This window comes from Sinohyriopsis cumingii, chromosome 11 (assembly GCF_028554795.1).
Source record: "Sinohyriopsis cumingii isolate HCF-2022 chromosome 11, ASM2855479v2, whole genome shotgun sequence".
Taxonomy (NCBI): domain Eukaryota; kingdom Metazoa; phylum Mollusca; class Bivalvia; order Unionida; family Unionidae; genus Sinohyriopsis; species Sinohyriopsis cumingii.
Genome location: NC_142971.1, coordinates 112,707,792 through 112,726,555, shown reverse-complemented (window position 1 = coordinate 112,726,555; position 18,764 = coordinate 112,707,792). Strand labels below are relative to the sequence as shown.

At 35.1% G+C, this 18,764-nt stretch overlaps 5 non-coding genes across 5 annotated transcripts; all 5 read right to left on the bottom strand.

The window, feature by feature from the left end:
* Positions 1-6,049: 6,049 nt before the first annotated feature.
* Trnaf-gaa (transfer RNA phenylalanine (anticodon GAA)) lies at positions 6,050-6,122 on the bottom strand. Its single transcript has one exon. It is a non-coding gene; the product is annotated as a tRNA-Phe (tRNA).
* Positions 6,123-9,056: 2,934 nt separating this feature from the next.
* On the bottom strand, positions 9,057-9,129 carry Trnaf-gaa (transfer RNA phenylalanine (anticodon GAA)). Its single transcript has one exon. It is a non-coding gene; the product is annotated as a tRNA-Phe (tRNA).
* A 2,937-nt stretch (positions 9,130-12,066) lies between these two features.
* On the bottom strand, positions 12,067-12,139 carry Trnaf-gaa (transfer RNA phenylalanine (anticodon GAA)). Its single transcript has one exon. It is a non-coding gene; the product is annotated as a tRNA-Phe (tRNA).
* Positions 12,140-15,071: 2,932 nt separating this feature from the next.
* On the bottom strand, positions 15,072-15,144 carry Trnaf-gaa (transfer RNA phenylalanine (anticodon GAA)). Its single transcript has one exon. It is a non-coding gene; the product is annotated as a tRNA-Phe (tRNA).
* Positions 15,145-18,080: 2,936 nt separating this feature from the next.
* Positions 18,081-18,153, bottom strand: Trnaf-gaa (transfer RNA phenylalanine (anticodon GAA)). The gene has a single exon. It is a non-coding gene; the product is annotated as a tRNA-Phe (tRNA).
* Between the last annotated feature and the right edge of the window lie 611 nt (positions 18,154-18,764).

The following is an 18,764-nucleotide window of genomic DNA, read 5'->3' as shown; positions in this document are numbered from 1 at the left end:
ATCCCTAGCTTTAACGATCTTCATACACGCCAACCACTAAAATAAACCTCCTTAAATAAGACAAGAATTCTTTATTTTCGATTGCGCTGTCCATACATGTCAATTAAAATATACAATATAAATGCATTCTCCACAATAAAGATCATAGGTGTCTTACGTGCAAATCTATAGACACATCTACAACTACAGAATGGAAAAGCATTCTTAAGAACAAAATGAAGTAAGACATTTCAATGGGTACTTTGTTCCAAATATCTACAATCCGAGAATGTAAACGAATATCGTAATTTCGGAAAGATTTCATAATGCAGTTCTTACTATCCGATATTCTTCTCATCATTGAAAACACATACTTTCTCATTCATTCTTCAACACTAAATGCATTGTAGTTTACAAACATGATGGAGGCACTCTTCCGTCTCAAAAGGCTTAATAGCAGACGAAGACAGTTATTATAGTCAATAACCATGTTTCTTTTCATACATTCACTAACGTTTATCCAAAGAGCATCGCAGTACAATACGCAGCAATAGGATTTAAATCATGTAAATGTCATATTTATACCTGTCAATTTATCTGCAATAACTTCCTTCAACCTGCGACAGAAGAACTTACCAATAACACATCACCAGCAAAACTAAAAGTGTTAAGAAGTAACACATTTTCAGTCAACTGTATTCCCGCGTCACACTCACCCAGCTTAAGATATATTTCTTAAAAGTATAGACTAAACAACAAAGGAGAAAGATCACCTCCCTACCTCACCCCGTTGAATACATTGAAGAAACTGGATCATGTACTCCCCCCCCCCAGCCCTATCAAAACTGGTTGCCATACCAGGTAACTCGAGTATGAACTATGGTGGCAGGTATTTGATTCTCGAGCACCTTTTCAAACAATCTCCAATAATGTCATAGTCTAAATGGGTCCATCTAAATAAAGCCTTTGACTCTTTGCCACGTGCCTTACTGCTAGTAAAACTAGGAATGTGCGTGCTGTCATATAAAGGATTAACATCTTATTGAAAGTTATCCTAAATCTAATATTGTAATTTTTTTAAGGTTCAAACGACGATCATTACCTTTGACAGGTTTTTCACAAGAATGAACACTTGGGCTATTTTAATGTAACATAATTTGTAATAATATTTAGATTTTGTAACAGATAGTAATATTTATAGAGACCAATGCTGATGAAAAGTTTTCAATGTGATCAAGACACTAATGAAAGATAATGTCTCAGATACTGAACGGTTCACAACAAAATCAAAGGAAGCTGCGTCCGCAATAATTGTAAATCGTCGCTATTGCTTCTTTGAAACATAATCAAAGTCGTTGCTTTGACATACAAGTAATTACCATGGAATATAGAATGAAAATGAAACTCTTATGAATTACAATGGGCATTTAACTGAAATTTAGTATTTCTTTATCAAATTTATTTATCAAGGCATGATCACAGCCAACACTTGTAATAAACCAAGCAATTTCCTCAGCATAATAAAACCCAAAGAATTTGTTATTTGCTCATTGAATGAAAACATTATTCTTCTAAAGAATGCTCATATTTCTGTGCAAAATACTTCCATGAAAATGAAACACATTAATGAGAGACAGAGAGAGACGTACACTCTGTGTGTGTGTGTATGTGTGTGATTTAGAATTGAAACGCAACTTTAACAATTATTTTGTCATATCGCTAGGATATCTACAGTGGCTCTTTATAGTGATGCCTAGCACTGGGGGCATCATGTCGCAGACATGTAGCATGATGTTCCACCCAGTCACATTATCGTGACACCAAGCCGACCAGTCCTATTACTAAAATCTTAAGCTGAGCGCTATGCCAAGCAGAGGTTAGTACTATAATTTTGTTACGTCTTTGGTATGACTCGGCCGGAAATCAAGCACATTTAGGAAAGAGAGATCTTCATTCAATGTATTATGTCTATGCATGTTTATGTGAGTCTCTAATTGCAAGGATAAATGTCCTTTAGCTAAGAACAATTGCACAAGAGGCGTTTCAAATCAGAAAATCGATAGTCCATGCTATCAGCATAGTCATACAAAGTAAAATTCTTCCATGTTTACATATGTATTACACGAATAGATGTTTAGATATATATTCTTTCACGCCATGGAATCCACTCACATGGCACCTTCACAATTATACCAGTTGAAAACGCAAACATAATATTAAACGGAATTTCCGATCGAACGTTTGAGAATCAAATTTAAACCAAATATGGGCGATTGCAGTAATATTTTACAATATTTGCAATCGATAAGCTTAATTATCATACGCTGTAACTCTTAAGGAATTCTTGATTGTAATCGTATCAAACTTTCCGCCAGATTTATTTTTCTATTTTACATTTTATTTTATACTACTTCACAACATGCATATGCGTGGGAAACAGGAAACTCTGCATCTCACTTCACAAGGTTCAAAACAATTTCTTACTTTGTTGAGAGAGAGAGAGAGAGAGAGAGAGAGAGTGGGGAGGGAGAAGGAGGAACCTAACGATAATAGAGATAACAAAAGTGTGAAAGTGAGTTTTGTCGGAAGTTTGTTTTATTTCCTTTTTAATCTTTTAAAAAATATTTATTTGTTAAAATGGTTTAAACGAGTTTTAAAATGAAAACAGGCTTTTGAAGGAAAATACAAAAATTCCTGCCAGCCGCCGGATATGTTCCGTGCCGGAACCCGGGATTGAACCGGGGGCCTTTAGATCTTCAGTCTAACGCTTTTTTTTTTTTTTTCTTTCTTTATTTAAAAAACGCTTTGTACAGTATATAAGTTAAAAATATACAGTCAGTATGTACATAGTAGTTTGTAATGCTATATTACAAAATAATGGTTCTACAATAGTATTTTGTAATGCTATATTACAAAACAATGATTCTACAACAGTATTTTGTTAAGCTATATTACAGAACAATGATTCTAAAATTTTATTTTGTAATCCTATAGTACAAAACAATGATTCTACAATGTAATAAACACTTTATCCTCTTCTATTCTCATTAAAGGATTATCTTTTACAAAAATTTAGATCTTCAGTCTAACGCTCTCCCAACTGAGCTATTCCGGCTGACATTGACAATTGTCGCAACTTACCTATGTGACATTGCATTTATCACTGCGCACCAAATCCACATCACTGACAAGTTTGATCATCTACTTTATCAAATAAGTCAGTCACTTCTACAAGTCCACTTATAGACCACTGTACATCAATGGTAGTGTTTCAATTGTGTCTTCACAATTCTATAAAAAGCAGTTTGCTAGGCAGCATCAAGAAAAGCAGTAAATTCACACCAATCTCATCCCTAGCTTTAACGATCTTCATACACGCCAACCACTAAAATAAACCTCCTTAAATAAGACAAGAATTCTTTATTTTCGATTGCGCTGTCCATACATGTCAATTAAAATATACAATATAAATGCATTCTCCACAATAAAGATCATAGGTGTCTTACGTGCAAATCTATAGACACATCTACAACTACAGAATGGAAAAGCATTCTTAAGAACAAAATGAAGTAAGACATTTCAATGGGTACTTTGTTCCAAATATCTACAATCCGAGAATGTAAACGAATATCGTAATTTCGGAAAGATTTCATAATGCAGTTCTTACTATCCGATATTCTTCTCATCATTGAAAACACATACTTTCTCATTCATTCTTCAACACTAAATGCATTGTAGTTTACAAACATGATGGAGGTACTCTTCCGTCTCAAAAGGCTTAATAGCAGACGAAGACAGTTATTATAGTCAATAACCATGTTTCTTTTCATACATTCACTAACGTTTATCCAAAGAGCATCGCAGTACAATACGCAGCAATAGGATTTAAATCATGTAAATGTCATATTTATACCTGTCAATTTATCTGCAATAACTTCCTTCAACCTGCGACAGAAGAACTTACCAATAACACATCACCAGCAAAACTAAAAGTGTTAAGAAGTAACACATTTTCAGTCAACTGTATTCCCGCGTCACACTCACCCAGCTTAAGATATATTTCTTAAAAGTATAGACTAAACAACAAAGGATAAAGATCACCTCCCTACCTCACCCCGTTGAATACATTGAAGAAACTGGATCATGTACTCCCCCCCCCCCCCCGCCCCAATCAAAACTGGTTGCCATACCAGGTAACTCGAGTATGAACTATGGTGGCAGGTATTTGATTTTCGAGCACCTTTTCAAACAATCTCCAATAATGTCATAGTCTAAATGGGTCCATCTAAATAAAGCCTTTGACTCTTTGCCACGTGCCTTACTGCTAGTAAAACTAGGAATGTGCGTGCTGTCATATAAAGGATTAACATCTTATTGAAAGTTATCCTAAATCTAATATTGTAATTTTTTTAAGGTTCAAACGACGATCATTACCTTTGACAGGTTTTTCACAAGAATGAACACTTGGGCTATTTTAATGTAACATAATTTGTAATAATATTTAGATTTTGTAACAGATAGTAATATTTATAGAGACCAATGCTGATGAAAAGTTTTCAATGTGATCAAGACACTAATGAAAGATAATGTCTCAGATACTGAACGGTTCACAACAAAATCAAAGGAAGCTGCGTCCGCAATAATTGTAAATCGTCGCTATTGCTTCTTTGAAACATAATCAAAGTCGTTGCTTTGACATACAAGTAATTACCATGGAATATAGAATGAAAATGAAACTCTTATGAATTACAATGGGCATTTAACTGAAATTTAGTATTTCTTTATCAAATTTATTTATCAAGGCATGATCACAGCCAACACTTGTAATAAACCAAGCAATTTCCTCAGCATAATAAAACCCAAAGAATTTGTTATTTGCTCATTGAATGAAAACATTATTCTTCTAAAGAATGCTCATATTTCTGTGCAAAATACTTCCATGAAAATGAAACACATTAATGAGAGACAGAGAGAGACGTACACTCTGTGTGTGTGTGTATGTGTGTGATTTAGAATTGAAACGCAACTTTAACAATTATTTTGTCATATCGCTAGGATATCTACAGTGGCTCTTTATAGTGATGCCTAGCACTGGGGGCATCATGTCGCAGACATGTAGCATGATGTTCCACCCAGTCACATTATCGTGACACCAAGCCGACCAGTCCTATTACTAAAATCTTAAGCTGAGCGCTATGCCAAGCAGAGGTTAGTACTATAATTTTGTTACGTCTTTGGTATGACTCGGCCGGAAATCAAGCACATTTAGGAAAGAGAGATCTTCATTCAATGTATTATGTCTATGCATGTTTATGTGAGTCTCTAGTTGCAAGGATAAATGTCCTTTAGCTAAGAACAATTGCACAAGAGGCGTTTCAAATCAGAAAATCGATAGTCCATGCTATCAGCATAATCATACAAAGTAAAATTCTTCCATGTTTACATATGTATTACACGAATAGATGTTTAGATATATATTCTTTCACGCCATGGAATCCACTCACATGGCACCTTCACAATTATACCAGTTGAAAACGCAAACATAATATTAAACGGAATTTCCGATCGAACGTTTGAGAATCAAATTTAAACCAAATATGGGCGATTGCAGTAATATTTTACAATATTTGCAATCGATAAGCTTAATTATCATACGCTGTAACTCTTAAGGAATTCTTGATTGTAATCGTATCAAACTTTCCGCCAGATTTATTTTTCTATTTTACATTTTATTTTATACTACTTCACAACATGCATATGCGTGGGAAACAGGAAACTCTGCATCTCACTTCACAAGGTTCAAAACAATTTCTTACTTTGTTGTGAGAGAGAGAGAGAGAGAGAGAGAGAGAGAGAGAGAGAGAGAGAGAGAGGGGAGGGAGGATGAGGAACCTAACGATAATAGAGATAACAAAAGTGTGAAAGTGAGTTTTGTCGGAAGTTTGTTTTATTTCCTTTTGAATCTTTTAAAAATTATTTATTTGTTAAAATGGTTTAAACGAGTTTTAAAATGAAAACAGGCTTTTGAAGGAAAATACAAAAATTCCTGCCAGCCGCCGGATATGTTCCGTGCCGGAACCCGGGATTGAACCGGGGGCCTTTAGATCTTCAGTCTAACGCTCTCCCAACTGAGCTATTCCGGCTGACATTGACAATTGTCGCAACTTACCTATGTGACATTGCATTTATCACTGCGCACCAAATCGACATCACTGACAAGTTTGATCATCTACTTTAGCAAATAAGTCAGTCACTTCTACAAGTCCACTTATAGACCACTGTACATCAATGGTAGTGTTTCAATTGTGTCTTCACAATTCTATAAAAGCAGTTTGCTAGGCAGCATCAAGAAAAGCAGTAAATTCACACCAATCTCATCCCTAGCTTTAACGATCTTCATACACGCCAACCACTAAAATAAACCTCTTTAAATAAGACAAGAATTCTTTATTTTCGATTGCGCTGTCCATACATGTCAATTAAAATATACAATATAAATGCATTCTCCACAATAAAGATCATAGGTGTCTTACGTGCAAATCTATAGACACATCTACAACTACAGAATGGAAAAGCATTCTTAAGAACAAAATGAAGTAAGACATTTCAATGGGTACTTTGTTCCAAATATCTACAATCCGAGAATGTAAACGAATATCGTAATTTCGGAAAGATTTCATAATGCAGTTCTTACTATCCGATATTCTTCTCATCATTGAAAACACATACTTTCTCATTCATTCTTCAACACTAAATGCATTGTAGTTTACAAACATGATGGAGGCACTCTTCCGTCTCAAAAGGCTTAATAGCAGACGAAGACAGTTATTATAGTCAATAACCATGTTTCTTTTCATACATTCACTAACGTTTATCCAAAGAGCATCGCAGTACAATACGCAGCAATAGGATTTAAATCATGTAAATGTCATATTTATACCTGTCAATTTATCTGCAATAACTTCCTTCAACCTGCGACAGAAGAACTTACCAATAACACATCACCAGCAAAACTAAAAGTGTTAAGAAGTAACACATTTTCAGTCAACTGTATTCCCGCGTCACACTCACCCAGCTTAAGATATATTTCTTAAAAGTATAGACTAAACAACAAAGGAGAAAGATCACCTCCCTACCTCACCCCGTTGAATACATTGAAGAAACTGGATCATGTACTCCCCCCCCCCCCCCAGCCCTATCAAAACTGGTTGCCATACCAGGTAACTCGAGTATGAACTATGGTGGCAGGTATTTGATTCTCGAGCACCTTTTCAAACAATCTCCAATAATGTCATAGTCTAAATGGGTCCATCTAAATAAAGCCTTTGACTCTTTGCCACGTGCCTTACTGCTAGTAAAACTAGGAATGTGCGTGCTGTCATATAAAGGATTAACATCTTATTGAAAGTTATCCTAAATCTAATATTGTAATTTTTTTAAGGTTCAAACGACGATCATTACCTTTGACAGGTTTTTCACAAGAATGAACACTTGGGCTATTTTAATGTAACATAATTTGTAATAATATTTAGATTTTGTAACAGATAGTAATATTTATAGAGACCAATGCTGATGAAAAGTTTTCAATGTGATCAAGACACTAATGAAAGATAATGTCTCAGATACTGAACGGTTCACAACAAAATCAAAGGAAGCTGCGTCCGCAATAATTGTAAATCGTCGCTATTGCTTCTTTGAAACATAATCAAAGTCGTTGCTTTGACATACAAGTAATTACCATGGAATATAGAATGAAAATGAAACTCTTATGAATTACAATGGGCATTTAACTGAAATTTAGTATTTCTTTATCAAATTTATTTATCAAGGCATGATCACAGCCAACACTTGTAATAAACCAAGCAATTTCCTCAGCATAATAAAACCCAAAGAATTTGTTATTTGCTCATTGAATGAAAACATTATTCTTCTAAAGAATGCTCATATTTCTGTGCAAAATACTTCCATGAAAATGAAACACATTAATGAGAGACAGAGAGAGACGTACACTCTGTGTGTGTGTGTATGTGTGTGATTTAGAATTGAAACGCAACTTTAACAATTATTTTGTCATATCGCTAGGATATCTACAGTGGCTCTTTATAGTGATGCCTAGCACTGGGGGCATCATGTCGCAGACATGTAGCATGATGTTCCACCCAGTCACATTATCGTGACACCAAGCCGACCAGTCCTATTACTAAAATCTTAAGCTGAGCGCTATGCCAAGCAGAGGTTAGTACTATAATTTTGTTACGTCTTTGGTATGACTCGGCCGGAAATCAAGCACATTTAGGAAAGAGAGATCTTCATTCAATGTATTATGTCTATGCATGTTTATGTGAGTCTCTAATTGCAAGGATAAATGTCCTTTAGCTAAGAACAATTGCACAAGAGGCGTTTCAAATCAGAAAATCGATAGTCCATGCTATCAGCATAGTCATACAAAGTAAAATTCTTCCATGTTTACATATGTATTACACGAATAGATGTTTAGATATATATTCTTTCACGCCATGGAATCCACTCACATGGCACCTTCACAATTATACCAGTTGAAAACGCAAACATAATATTAAACGGAATTTCCGATCGAACGTTTGAGAATCAAATTTAAACCAAATATGGGCGATTGCAGTAATATTTTACAATATTTGCAATCGATAAGCTTAATTATCATACGCTGTAACTCTTAAGGAATTCTTGATTGTAATCGTATCAAACTTTCCGCCAGATTTATTTTTCTATTTTACATTTTATTTTATACTACTTCACAACATGCATATGCGTGGGAAACAGGAAACTCTGCATCTCACTTCACAAGGTTCAAAACAATTTCTTACTTTGTTGAGAGAGAGAGAGAGAGAGAGAGAGAGAGTGGGGAGGGAGAAGGAGGAACCTAACGATAATAGAGATAACAAAAGTGTGAAAGTGAGTTTTGTCGGAAGTTTGTTTTATTTCCTTTTTAATCTTTTAAAAAATATTTATTTGTTAAAATGGTTTAAACGAGTTTTAAAATGAAAACAGGCTTTTGAAGGAAAATACAAAAATTCCTGCCAGCCGCCGGATATGTTCCGTGCCGGAACCCGGGATTGAACCGGGGGCCTTTAGATCTTCAGTCTAACGCTCTCCCAACTGAGCTATTCCGGCTGACATTGACAATTGTCGCAACTTACCTATGTGACATTGCATTTATCACTGCGCACCAAATCCACATCACTGACAAGTTTGATCATCTACTTTATCAAATAAGTCAGTCACTTCTACAAGTCCACTTATAGACCACTGTACATCAATGGTAGTGTTTCAATTGTGTCTTCACAATTCTATAAAAGCAGTTTGCTAGGCAGCATCAAGAAAAGCAGTAAATTCACACCAATCTCATCCCTAGCTTTAACGATCTTCATACACGCCAACCACTAAAATAAACCTCCTTAAATAAGACAAGAATTCTTTATTTTCGATTGCGCTGTCCATACATGTCAATTAAAATATACAATATAAATGCATTCTCCACAATAAAGATCATAGGTGTCTTACGTGCAAATCTATAGACACATCTACAACTACAGAATGGAAAAGCATTCTTAAGAACAAAATGAAGTAAGACATTTCAATGGGTACTTTGTTCCAAATATCTACAATCCGAGAATGTAAACGAATATCGTAATTTCGGAAAGATTTCATAATGCAGTTCTTACTATCCGATATTCTTCTCATCATTGAAAACACATACTTTCTCATTCATTCTTCAACACTAAATGCATTGTAGTTTACAAACATGATGGAGGCACTCTTCCGTCTCAAAAGGCTTAATAGCAGACGAAGACAGTTATTATAGTCAATAACCATGTTTCTTTTCATACATTCACTAACGTTTATCCAAAGAGCATCGCAGTACAATACGCAGCAATAGGATTTAAATCATGTAAATGTCATATTTATACCTGTCAATTTATCTGCAATAACTTCCTTCAACCTGCGACAGAAGAACTTACCAATAACACATCACCAGCAAAACTAAAAGTGTTAAGAAGTAACACATTTTCAGTCAACTGTATTCCCGCGTCACACTCACCCAGCTTAAGATATATTTCTTAAAAGTATAGACTAAACAACAAAGGATAAAGATCACCTCCCTACCTCACCCCGTTGAATACATTGAAGAAACTGGATCATGTACTCCCCCCCCCCCGCCCCAATCAAAACTGGTTGCCATACCAGGTAACTCGAGTATGAACTATGGTGGCAGGTATTTGATTCTCGAGCACCTTTTCAAACAATCTCCAATAATGTCATAGTCTAAATGGGTCCATCTAAATAAAGCCTTTGACTCTTTGCCACGTGCCTTACTGCTAGTAAAACTAGGAATGTGCGTGCTGTCATATAAAGGATTAACATCTTATTGAAAGTTATCCTAAATCTAATATTGTAATATTTTTAAGGTTCAAACGACGATCATTACCTTTGACAGGTTTTTCACAAGAATGAACACTTGGGCTATTTTAATGTAACATAATTTGTAATAATATTTAGATTTTGTAACAGATAGTAATATTTATAGAGACCAATGCTGATGAAAAGTTTTCAATGTGATCAAGACACTAATGAAAGATAATGTCTCAGATACTGAACGGTTCACAACAAAATCAAAGGAAGCTGCGTCCGCAATAATTGTAAATCGTCGCTATTGCTTCTTTGAAACATAATCAAAGTCGTTGCTTTGACATACAAGTAATTACCATGGAATATAGAATGAAAATGAAACTCTTATGAATTACAATGGGCATTTAACTGAAATTTAGTATTTCTTTATCAAATTTATTTATCAAGGCATGATCACAGCCAACACTTGTAATAAACCAAGCAATTTCCTCAGCATAATAAAACCCAAAGAATTTGTTATTTGCTCATTGAATGAAAACATTATTCTTCTAAAGAATGCTCATATTTCTGTGCAAAATACTTCCATGAAAATGAAACACATTAATGAGAGACAGAGAGACGTACACTCTGTGTGTGTGTGTGTGTATGTGTGTGATTTAGAATTGAAACGCAACTTTAACAATTATTTTGTCATATCGTTAGGATATCTACAGTGGCTCTTTATAGTGATGCCTAGCACTGGGGGCATCATGTCGCAGACATGTAGCATGATGTTCCACCCAGTCACATTATCGTGACACCAAGCCGACCAGTCCTATTACTAAAATCTTAAGCTGAGCGCTATGCCAAGCAGAGGTTAGTACTATAATTTTGTTACGTCTTTGGTATGACTCGGCCAGAAATCAAGCACATTTAGGAAAGAGAGATCTTCATTCAATGTATTATGTCTATGCATGTTTATGTGAGTCTCTAGTTGCATGGATAAATGTCCTTTAGCTAAGAACAATTGCACAAGAGGCGTTTCAAACCAGAAAATCGATAGTCCATGCTATCAGCATAATCATACAAAGTAAAATTCTTCCATGTTTACATATGTATTACACGAATAGATGTTTAGATATATATTCTTTCACGCCATGGAATCCACTCACATGGCACCTTCACAATTATACCAGTTGAAAACGCAAACATAATATTAAACGGAATTTCCGATCGAACGTTTGAGAATCAAATTTAAACCAAATATGGGCGATTGCAGTAATATTTTACAATATTTGCAATCGATAAGCTTAATTATCATACGCTGTAACTCTTAAGGAATTCTTGATTGTAATCGTATCAAACTTTCCGCCAGATTTATTTTTCTATTTTACATTTTATTTTATACTACTTCACAACATGCATATGCGTGGGAAACAGGAAACTCTGCATCTCACTTCACAAGGTTCAAAACAATTTCTTACTTTGTTGAGAGAGAGAGAGAGAGAGAGAGAGAGAGAGAGAGGGCAGGGAGGAGGAGGAACCTAACGATAATAGAGATAACAAAAGTGTGAAAGTGAGTTTTGTCGGAAGTTTGTTTTATTTCCTTTTTAATCTTTTAAAAAATATTTATTTGTTAAAATGGTTTAAACGAGTTTTAAAATGAAAACAGGCTTTTGAAGGAAAATACAAAAATTCCTGCCAGCCGCCGGATATGTTCCGTGCCGGAACCCGGGATTGAACCGGGGGCCTTTAGATCTTCAGTCTAACGCTCTCCCAACTGAGCTATTCCGGCTGACATTGACAATTGTCGCAACTTACCTATGTGAGATTGCATTTATCACTGCGCACCAAATCCACATCACTGACAAGTTTGATCATCTACTTTATCAAATAAGTCAGTCACTTCTACAAGTCCACTTATAGACCACTGTACATCAATGGTAGTGTTTCAATTGTGTCTTCACAATTCTATAAAAGCAGTTTGCTAGGCAGCATCAAGAAAAGCAGTAAATTCACACCAATCTCATCCCTAGCTTTAACGATCTTCATACACGCCAACCACTAAAATAAACCTCCTTAAATAAGACAAGAATTCTTTATTTTCGATTGCGCTGTCCATACATGTCAATTAAAATATACAATATAAATGCATTCTCCACAATAAAGATCATAGGTGTCTTACGTGCAAATCTATAGACACATCTACAACTACAGAATGGAAAAGCATTCTTAAGAACAAAATGAAGTAAGACATTTCAATGGGTACTTTGTTCCAAATATCTACAATCCGAGAATGTAAACGAATATCGTAATTTCGGAAAGATTTCATAATGCAGTTCTTACTATCCGATATTCTTCTCATCATTGAAAACACATACTTTCTCATTCATTCTTCAACACTAAATGCATTGTAGTTTACAAACATGATGGAGGCACTCTTCCGTCTCAAAAGGCTTAATAGCAGACGAAGACAGTTATTATAGTCAATAACCATGTTTCTTTTCATACATTCACTAACGTTTATCCAAAGAGCATCGCAGTACAATACGCAGCAATAGGATTTAAATCATGTAAATGTCATATTTATACCTGTCAATTTATCTGCAATAACTTCCTTCAACCTGCGACAGAAGAACTTACCAATAACACATCACCAGCAAAACTAAAAGTGTTAAGAAGTAACACATTTTCAGTCAACTGTATTCCCGCGTCACACTCACCCAGCTTAAGATATATTTCTTAAAAGTATAGACTAAACAACAAAGGAGAAAGATCACCTCCCTACCTCACCCCGTTGAATACATTGAAGAAACTGGATCATGTACTCCCCCCCCCCCCAGCCCTATCAAAACTGGTTGCCATACCAGGTAACTCGAGTATGAACTATGGTGGCAGGTATTTGATTCTCGAGCACCTTTTCAAACAATCTCCAATAATGTCATAGTCTAAATGGGTCCATCTAAATAAAGCCTTTGACTCTTTGCCACGTGCCTTACTGCTAGTAAAACTAGGAATGTGCGTGCTGTCATATAAAGGATTAACATCTTATTGAAAGTTATCCTAAATCTAATATTGTAATTTTTTTAAGGTTCAAACGACGATCATTACCTTTGACAGGTTTTTCACAAGAATGAACACTTGGGCTATTTTAATGTAACATAATTTGTAATAATATTTAGATTTTGTAACAGATAGTAATATTTATAGAGACCAATGCTGATGAAAAGTTTTCAATGTGATCAAGACACTAATGAAAGATAATGTCTCAGATACTGAACGGTTCACAACAAAATCAAAGGAAGCTGCGTCCGCAATAATTGTAAATCGTCGCTATTGCTTCTTTGAAACATAATCAAAGTCGTTGCTTTGACATACAAGTAATTACCATGGAATATAGAATGAAAATGAAACTCTTATGAATTACAATGGGCATTTAACTGAAATTTAGTATTTCTTTATCAAATTTATTTATCAAGGCATGATCACAGCCAACACTTGTAATAAACCAAGCAATTTCCTCAGCATAATAAAACCCAAAGAATTTGTTATTTGCTCATTGAATGAAAACATTATTCTTCTAAAGAATGCTCATATTTCTGTGCAAAATACTTCCATGAAAATGAAACACATTAATGAGAGACAGAGAGAGACGTACACTCTGTGTGTGTGTGTATGTGTGTGATTTAGAATTGAAACGCAACTTTAACAATTATTTTGTCATATCGCTAGGATATCTACAGTGGCTCTTTATAGTGATGCCTAGCACTGGGGGCATCATGTCGCAGACATGTAGCATGATGTTCCACCCAGTCACATTATCGTGACACCAAGCCGACCAGTCCTATTACTAAAATCTTAAGCTGAGCGCTATGCCAAGCAGAGGTTAGTACTATAATTTTGTTACGTCTTTGGTATGACTCGGCCGGAAATCAAGCACATTTAGGAAAGAGAGATCTTCATTCAATGTATTATGTCTATGCATGTTTATGTGAGTCTCTAATTGCAAGGATAAATGTCCTTTAGCTAAGAACAATTGCACAAGAGGCGTTTCAAATCAGAAAATCGATAGTCCATGCTATCAGCATAGTCATACAAAGTAAAATTCTTCCATGTTTACATATGTATTACACGAATAGATGTTTAGATATATATTCTTTCACGCCATGGAATCCACTCACATGGCACCTTCACAATTATACCAGTTGAAAACGCAAACATAATATTAAACGGAATTTCCGATCGAACGTTTGAGAATCAAATTTAAACCAAATATGGGCGATTGCAGTAATATTTTACAATATTTGCAATCGATAAGCTTAATTATCATACGCTGTAACTCTTAAGGAATTCTTGATTGTAATCGTATCAAACTTTCCGCCAGATTTATTTTTCTATTTTACATTTTATTTTATACTACTTCACAACATGCATATGCGTGGGAAACAGGAAACTCTGCATCTCACTTCACAAGGTTCAAAACAATTTCTTACTTTGTTGAGAGAGAGAGAGAGAGAGAGAGAGAGAGTGGGGAGGGAGAAGGAGGAACCTAACGATAATAGAGATAACAAAAGTGTGAAAGTGAGTTTTGTCGGAAGTTTGTTTTATTTCCTTTTTAATCTTTTAAAAAATATTTATTTGTTAAAATGGTTTAAACGAGTTTTAAAATGAAAACAGGCTTTTGAAGGAAAATACAAAAATTCCTGCCAGCCGCCGGATATGTTCCGTGCCGGAACCCGGGATTGAACCGGGGGCCTTTAGATCTTCAGTCTAACGCTCTCCCAACTGAGCTATTCCGGCTGACATTGACAATTGTCGCAACTTACCTATGTGACATTGCATTTATCACTGCGCACCAAATCCACATCACTGACAAGTTTGATCATCTACTTTATCAAATAAGTCAGTCACTTCTACAAGTCCACTTATAGACCACTGTACATCAATGGTAGTGTTTCAATTGTGTCTTCACAATTCTATAAAAGCAGTTTGCTAGGCAGCATCAAGAAAAGCAGTAAATTCACACCAATCTCATCCCTAGCTTTAACGATCTTCATACACGCCAACCACTAAAATAAACCTCCTTAAATAAGACAAGAATTCTTTATTTTCGATTGCGCTGTCCATACATGTCAATTAAAATATACAATATAAATGCATTCTCCACAATAAAGATCATAGGTGTCTTACGTGCAAATCTATAGACACATCTACAACTACAGAATGGAAAAGCATTCTTAAGAACAAAATGAAGTAAGACATTTCAATGGGTACTTTGTTCCAAATATCTACAATCCGAGAATGTAAACGAATATCGTAATTTCGGAAAGATTTCATAATGCAGTTCTTACTATCCGATATTCTTCTCATCATTGAAAACACATACTTTCTCATTCATTCTTCAACACTAAATGCATTGTAGTTTACAAACATGATGGAGGCACTCTTCCGTCTCAAAAGGCTTAATAGCAGACGAAGACAGTTATTATAGTCAATAACCATGTTTCTTTTCATACATTCACTAACGTTTATCCAAAGAGCATCGCAGTACAATACGCAGCAATAGGATTTAAATCATGTAAATGTCATATTTATACCTGTCAATTTATCTGCAATAACTTCCTTCAACCTGCGACAGAAGAACTTACCAATAACACATCACCAGCAAAACTAAAAGTGTTAAGAAGTAACACATTTTCAGTCAACTGTATTCCCGCGTCACACTCACCCAGCTTAAGATATATTTCTTAAAAGTATAGACTAAACAACAAAGGATAAAGATCACCTCCCTACCTCACCCCGTTGAATACATTGAAGAAACTGGATCATGTACTCCCCCCCCCCGCCCCAATCAAAACTGGTTGCCATACCAGGTAACTCGAGTATGAACTATGGTGGCAGGTATTTGATTCTCGAGCACCTTTTCAAACAATCTCCAATAATGTCATAGTCTAAATGGGTCCATCTAAATAAAGCCTTTGACTCTTTGCCACGTGCCTTACTGCTAGTAAAACTAGGAATGTGCGTGCTGTCATATAAAGGATTAACATCTTATTGAAAGTTATCCTAAATCTAATATTGTAATATTTTTAAGGTTCAAACGACGATCATTACCTTTGACAGGTTTTTCACAAGAATGAACACTTGGGCTATTTTAATGTAACATAATTTGTAATAATATTTAGATTTTGTAACAGATAGTAATATTTATAGAGACCAATGCTGATGAAAAGTTTTCAATGTGATCAAGACACTAATGAAAGATAATGTCTCAGATACTGAACGGTTCACAACAAAATCAAAGGAAGCTGCGTCCGCAATAATTGTAAATCGTCGCTATTGCTTCTTTGAAACATAATCAAAGTCGTTGCTTTGACATACAAGTAATTACCATGGAATATAGAATGAAAATGAAACTCTTATGAATTACAATGGGCATTTAACTGAAATTTAGTATTTCTTTATCAAATTTATTTATCAAGGCATGATCACAGCCAACACTTGTAATAAACCAAGCAATTTCCTCAGCATAATAAAACCCAAAGAATTTGTTATTTGCTCATTGAATGAAAACATTATTCTTCTAAAGAATGCTCATATTTCTGTGCAAAATACTTCCATGAAAATGAAACACATTAATGAGAGACAGAGAGACGTACACTCTGTGTGTGTGTGTGTGTATGTGTGTGATTTAGAATTGAAACGCAACTTTAACAATTATTTTGTCATATCGTTAGGATATCTACAGTGGCTCTTTATAGTGATGCCTAGCACTGGGGGCATCATGTCGCAGACATGTAGCATGATGTTCCACCCAGTCACATTATCGTGACACCAAGCCGACCAGTCCTATTACTAAAATCTTAAGCTGAGCGCTATGCCAAGCAGAGGTTAGTACTATAATTTTGTTACGTCTTTGGTATGACTCGGCCAGAAATCAAGCACATTTAGGAAAGAGAGATCTTCATTCAATGTATTATGTCTATGCATGTTTATGTGAGTCTCTAGTTGCATGGATAAATGTCCTTTAGCTAAGAACAATTGCACAAGAGGCGTTTCAAACCAGAAAATCGATAGTCCATGCTATCAGCATAATCATACAAAGTAAAATTCTTCCATGTTTACATATGTATTACACGAATAGATGTTTAGATATATATTCTTTCACGCCATGGAATCCACTCACATGGCACCTTCACAATTATACCAGTTGAAAACGCAAACATAATATTAAACGGAATTTCCGATCGAACGTTTGAGAATCAAATTTAAACCAAATATGGGCGATTGCAGTAATATTTTACAATATTTGCAATCGATAAGCTTAATTATCATACGCTGTAACTCTTAAGGAATTCTTGATTGTAATCGTATCAAACTTTCCGCCAGATTTATTTTTCTATTTTACATTTTATTTTATACTACTTCACAACATGCATATGCGTGGGAAACAGGAAACTCTGCATCTCACTTCACAAGGTTCAAAACAATTTCTTACTTTGTTGAGAGAGAGAGAGAGAGAGAGAGAGAGAGAGAGAGGGCAGGGAGGAGGAGGAACCTAACGATAATAGAGATAACAAAAGTGTGAAAGTGAGTTTTGTCGGAAGTTTGTTTTATTTCCTTTTTAATCTTTTAAAAAATATTTATTTGTTAAAATGGTTTAAACGAGTTTTAAAATGAAAACAGGCTTTTGAAGGAAAATACAAAAATTCCTGCCAGCCGCCGGATATGTTCCGTGCCGGAACCCGGGATTGAACCGGGGGCCTTTAGATCTTCAGTCTAACGCTCTCCCAACTGAGCTATTCCGGCTGACATTGACAATTGTCGCAACTTACCTATGTGACATTGCATTTATCACTGCGCACCAAATCCACATCACTGACAAGTTTGATCATCTACTTTATCAAATAAGTCAGTCACTTCTACAAGTCCACTTATAGACCACTGTACATCAATGGTAGTGTTTCAATTGTGTCTTCACAATTCTATAAAAGCAGTTTGCTAGGCAGCATCAAGAAAAGCAGTAAATTCACACCAATCTCATCCCTAGCTTTAACGATCTTCATACACGCCAACCACTAAAATAAACCTCCTTAAATAAGACAAGAATTCTTTATTTTCGATTGCGCTGTCCATACATGTCAATTAAAATATACAATATAAATGCATTCTCCACAATAAAGATCATAGGTGTCTTACGTGCAAATCTATAGACACATCTACAACTACAGAATGGAAAAGCATTCTTAAGAATAAAATGAAGTAAGACATTTCAATGGGTACTTTGTTCCAAATATCTACAATCCGAGAATGTAAACGAATATCGTAATTTCGGAAAGATTTCATAATGCAGTTCTTACTATCCGATATTCTTCTCATCATTGAAAACACATACTTTCTCATTCATTCTTCAACACTAA